General features: G+C 40.5%; 1 protein-coding gene and 1 long non-coding RNA gene across 3 annotated transcripts in view; both read left to right on the top strand.

Annotated features, from left to right (window-relative positions):
- Nucleotides 1-6,000, top strand: part of ctnnbl1 (catenin, beta like 1) — an 86,740-nt gene that overhangs the window by 42,708 nt on the left and 38,032 nt on the right. The window lies entirely within an intron of this gene.
- Nucleotides 4,419-4,830, top strand: LOC113747722 (uncharacterized). The gene is made up of 3 exons (XR_003463833.1): nt 4,419-4,487; nt 4,576-4,641; nt 4,758-4,830. It is a non-coding gene; the product is annotated as an uncharacterized LOC113747722 (long non-coding RNA).

The raw sequence follows: 6,000 nt of genomic DNA, 5'->3' as shown, positions 1-6,000 counted from the left end.
ATTCTCAGAGGAAAACATTTTGCTTACCGCCCCTTAAAAACAGGCTTAACTAGGGGAAAACCAAAAAGCCCAGCGAGAGAGATAAAACACCGCTGCTGACGGAAGCCGATTCAGCTGAGGCGCGGACGAACTGGGTTGCTGGTCTTTATCGCCTTATTTAACATAACGTGACATTTGGTGGAAGCTTTGACTCGCACAGACTTACGTATCATCTGGGATTTTTTCAGTATTAGAGTTTTACCAGTAGGCATGAAACCGCAGCCTTTTGCTCGATCCTTTGAACCTTAACAGTATCACTTTAGACCACACACTCCAAACATTAAAAAAAGAAATAAATACGCTGCAAAAAAATACTATTACACACAACTAAACAATCATGACATTGAAACTACTTCTTGAAATCAGCCTAAAAATGAGGCAAAACAATATCTGACTTTAAGGATTATAAAAAAGGATTACATATGTAATATGAAATTGTGAGATAAAGCTGCTTCATGAAGGGAGATGAAGTGGTTTGATTTCAGCTCAGTCTAGACCAGTGGTTTTAACCTGGGTTCGATCGAACCCTAGGGTTGTGATGGTCGGTGAGTCGGTCTCAGGGGTCGGTGGAGCCTCCGCCCTGGAATTTTTTATACCATTTGTTACAACATATCTTTGTGAGCAATCGTTTTGAGGATGCTGGACATAAAAACTAAGAAAAGGAACAGATTGCTGTGAAAATGACATGAGACTGGCACTTGCCAAGGTGAAGCCACGCATATCTGAACTGGTCCCTCAAAGGCAACAGCAGAAGTCACACGAGGTAAGTTGTTGTGAGTTCATGCACTGTGTTGGTTTTGTTATTGAACAAGGTGAGTTAATGCAGGTTCATTTTGTGCACCAGTAAAAAACATATTTTTATTTTTACTAAAGAAGGGTTCGGATGAGCAAAAACTGTGGTTCGGTACCTCCAACAGGTTAGAACCACTGTCTAGACGTTCGGATGACTTCTGTTTTTTTGCACCTGATGATGAGTAAGTTCACACAAAACTTTGGCATATTATGATGCTCAGATGCACCCCATCTAAATATGAGTTTTGCTATGCTTAAACACATACTGTAGGTTTGCACTGCGACTGAGCTTAACTAATCAACAAAAAGATATCTGCATCATCTTGCACATTTTTACAGTTCTCTTCTTTTCTGTTCCTTCTTAACATACAGTCTCTAATGAAAAATGAGATAAGGGCCATGCAGCTGTGTTAGCAGATGTGTCAGGATGTACTCGATGCTAATGTCACACCATTTGGTCATAAACCAACCAGAAAAATCAAAATGTTCGATCTATGTTCATCTATCCATTAGTTCTTTCGTAACAATTCAGAATTGAACCGATGTACCACCGTCCTAATGAGGTCTAGCTACCGTGGAACATTGAAGTGCATCTATCAATTATTTTAATAGCAAAATTAGCAATTACTTTTTTATAAAACAACAGAATTGTGAAATGCCCATCACAATTTTCTAAATTCATGGTGTGAACAAATTGTTTGTCTTGTCTGACTGACAGTCCAAAACCAAAGATCAGTCAGTGTAAGGAAGTGAGTTTACCAGCCCTCGTAACCGCTCCTACTTCTGCTTGAGCCGAGCTTGAACTGTGGTGGTAGAGTCGTATTGTGGGATTTACAAGGAAGAAAAACGCGTGGACTAAAAAAAAAACAATAGCTCTGGTTCTGCATTGATTTTTGACTTTCTTGTACCATCAAAGGCTGTGTTAGAGTTGTAGGATGCAATGCCAAACCATTGGACCAGCATTATTTTTCATAGCAGGAAGAGTCAGAGTCTATTCCATTGATACATACAGCATATTACAATTCATGTAACTTTTCATAACTGTAATAGCCTGGAGAGTTTTGACATGTGGCCGCACAGTTGATAAAATATTACAACTTCCTTGAAAGCCCTTTTTTTTTTTTTTTTTTTTAGTTACAACAGAAACTGCTGCTGTGCCAGAAATGTTTGTATATTATCACTTTCTGCTTCATGTCCACCTGACTCACGTAAGCCTGTGAACTGGGGAAGGCCGACTGTGTGGCTTCAAAAGATAGCCGCACACGCAGACATGGTTTCTTATCACAGGGTATCCACAAGTCATACTTTGGCCATCCCGGAGAAGAGACGAGAGAGCCACAGAAGACGACAGGGAGAGAGAAAAGGAGAAAAGAAGAGGAGGAGAGAAATTCAAACTGTCTGGCCTTTTCTTGAAATCCCACCACGAGGTCTGTCTGAGAAATTAATCTTACAGTCATCTTTAGATAGGAATCGCACACTTATCTGTCCCCCACCCACCCCTCGCTCCCTCCTCGTTCACCCCCCATTCCTTCTCTCCTCCTTTTAATATCTCACATTTTCCCCTGAATTTGCCATGTTTAACCATCCATTTTCTATTTAACTGTACGTCCTGTTCTAATATTTACAGTATCATCTGTCCTTTTTTTGGATTCCTCTCTCTTCTGATGACAGGATGCTCTTTCTCTCCCCATTGAAGCCATTATCCCCTGCCTGGCCACTTATCTTCTATCTGTATCCCTCCATCGGTCTGTCTAGCCCACAGCTCAACGCACGGACACAGACACAGACACACACACATGCAGACAGCTCAATAGGGCCCTCACACACAGCTATCAAGCTTTCCAATCTCTGTAAACTGTCATATTGTTATCAGCAGGATTGTGATGGGGTTTTTTTGGTCTCTTCCCTCATGGCTTTGGATGTGACACACGTGGAATTGCGCATCTTATCTGCCAAAAAAGGAATGACATTTGATCACACGCCCCAACCCTTTTCTAACATGGACTGCGTTGGATATCTGCACATCTGTAATGCAAGTTGAATTTTCCAGCTGGCGATAAAGAAAACCATGAATGTGTGGATGGGACTGCACTGGAGTCTGTTGACAATTTTAATGGAAGGTTATCGTTTCTGTTTGTTCCCCTCGGATTTGTAGAAAGATCAAACCCAAGACAGACTAAAACAAAAAAACAATATGTTCCCACACAAATCCTCGTGCCGTTTTCTGTTTTAAAACTGTTTCATAACAGCAGCGATCGTTACCAGTTTAGTCAAGGGAGAGTGTTATCACCTCTTTGGTGTGCTGTTTAATTTGTTTCAGTAAAAGACTGCTCGCACCAATACTAAACTAAAGGAATTGGACATTTTCTCGCAGTGATAAGACACTTAAGACAAACTTTTCACTTTGTTAGAAGCTGCAACTTACTCTGCAATAATGTGGCAAATCTAGCTAAGTGAGTTGACCTGGGGGGGGCGCGTTCAGCGCGACTTTATCATCGCATTAATGACACCGCTGCATTGCATTACAGTCCAACACAGTCAAATAAAACAGATCATGTGAGTGGCTTTTGTCATTAACACCGCACTTTTATTTAAATTACGTGTAGTACGTACTGGGACTACAGATGTAAATGAGCTCAGCCGTAGCCCTCTGATTTGCATAAAGTCAGAAATGATCTGACACGTGCAGTGCTGCAGGAGGGTGCAAAAAGAAGAAGAAGAAAAAAAGGTGTTTTAATATTGTTAAAGAGAGGACTCGTTTGGAACAGCAATGAGCGTTCAGCCCGCAAGAGGAAGGCCGTGTGTGAGGCAATACAAGGGAATTCACAGCTGTTGTCAACTCAACAAAAAGATACGTGATTGAATAAGCTTTAATAAACGAGAATTATTGGTAAAATAACCTTTGACTAGATTATTGCTGTAAACAGGAATGTAACACCCCACTTAATAATAATATAATAATAATAATAAAATAATAAATTAACAGATGCTTTAATCATTTCTCACTGGACTGGAGCTTCTATAAACCTGAGGAGTCAGGACAGACAGTGAGGAAGGACGTATGGGAAACAGAAAGGTAAGTCATGTGCTGAGCAGACTGTTGCAGTGCTGCGGCGCTGAACTGAACACTAACTTTATCGTGTCTTTTAATTTAACCTACAGCTGTAGCCTCGCTCTGCCCCCTGTATATGCACATAAAACAGTGCAGACCATTTTACGCCAGACATTAAATTTCAGACACAATTTCCTCTGCCGCAGTGGTCAGTCAGCAGGATACATCAGCTGCAGTGGACATTTCTATAACTGTCCATTCCCTCCTCCCATATTTCTGCCCCTCTAAATAGAAACACCCTAAAATAGAACTCTCAAGAGACCGAACGGGAAATTCCAGCGTGGTGCAGACCTTTAGTAAAAGGACAAACTCAATTAGGCTGTTTAGCTCTAAAAATGGGCACAAAGCCAAAATAAATATACCCTGTACGCGGTGTAGCTGCAGCCCGCTGGGACACAAGCACAGACGCTGTTTTACAGTAAAAAAAAAAATTAAAGGTAAATGACACTTTATTTGTATATGTGTTTCCTGATATGTTTATTCTTTACAGGATGTGTGCATTCCAGATCTCATCAAACTTCTAGACATCCTGGGAGACAACGGGGTAATCCATTTTTTCATTTAACATCAAAATCATGATGATCAAAACATACACAATATTAATTCAAGCATTTTTTTTCCCTTCTGTATAGAACTTAAGAAATGAGGAGCAAGTGGCCATCATTCAGGCTAGCACTGTTTTGTCATTAGCGGAAAAGGTAGGTTTGGAAACTATATCATGGTTTCAAACATGATAACCATCCAACAGTAGTTGGATATATATCCAGTAGTCTGTGCTGTGCTGACTCATGTTTTGCTGTTTGTTGCCCTCTAGTGGATTCAACAAATTGAGGGGACGGAGGCAGCGCTGCACCAGAAAATGATGGACCTGGAGATAGAGATGGTGAGTCACAATACAATCCTGTATGGGAAAATACTTAATAATAATAATGTTTGTGTTTACCTCGGTCACCTCCTGCTTGAATTTGCATGTTCTCTTATTTTTAATGGTTCACAACAGGTCTAGTTCAGTGTAATATGCTGGAAGCTGCTCTTAGTTATGTTTTTATTAAGTAGGTCTGTCATGTTTCTTTTATCTGTTTACAGCAATAATCTAGTCAAAGGATTATTTTACCAATAATCTCTCGTTTATTAAAGCTTATTCAATCACGTATCTTTTTGTTGAGTTGACAACAGCTGTGAATTTCACTTGTATTGCCTCACACACGGCCTTCCTCTTGCGGGCTGAATGCTCAGTTGCTGTTCCAAACGAGTCCTCTCTTTAACAATATTAAAACACCTTTTTTTTTCTTCTTCTTTTTGCACCCTCCTGCAGCACTGCACGTGTCAGATCATTTCTGCACTTTATGCAAATCAGAGGAGCTACGGCTGAGCTCATTTACATCTGTAGTCCCAGTACGTACTACACGTAATTTAAATAAAAGTGCGGTGTTAAATGACAAAAGCCACTCACATGATCTGTTTTATTTGACTGTGTTGGACTGTCATGCAATGCAGCGGTGTCATTAATGCGATGATAAAGTCGCGTTGAACGCGCCCCCCCCAGGTCAGCTCACTTAGCATAGTTTTGCCACATTATTGCAGAGTAAGTTGCAGCTTCTAACAAAGTGAAAAGTTTGTCTTAAGTGTCTTATCACTGCGAGAAAATGTCCAATTCATTTAGTTTAGTATTGAGTGCGAGCAGTCTTTTACTGAAACAAATTAAACAGCACACCAAAGAGGTGATAACACTCTCCCTTGACTACAAACTTGTAACGATCGCTGCTGTTATGAAAACAGTTTTAAACAGAAAACGGCACGAGGATTTGTGTGGGAACATATTCGTTTTTTGTTTTAGTCTGTCTCGGGTTTGATCTTTCTACAAATCCGACGGGGGAACAAACAGAAACGATAACCTTCCATTAAAATTGTCAACAGACTCCAGTGCAGTCCCATCACACATTCATGGTTTTCTTTATCGCCAGCTGGAAAATTCAACTTGCATTACAGATGTGCAGATATCCAACGCAGTCCATGTTAGAAAAGGGTTGGGGCGTGTGATCAAAATGTCATTCCTT

This window comes from Larimichthys crocea, chromosome XV (genome assembly GCF_000972845.2).
Source record: "Larimichthys crocea isolate SSNF chromosome XV, L_crocea_2.0, whole genome shotgun sequence".
Classification (NCBI taxonomy): Eukaryota; Metazoa; Chordata; class Actinopteri; family Sciaenidae; genus Larimichthys; species Larimichthys crocea.
Note: the sequence above shows the minus strand (reverse complement) of the source record. Positions and strands in the feature narration are given on the sequence as shown.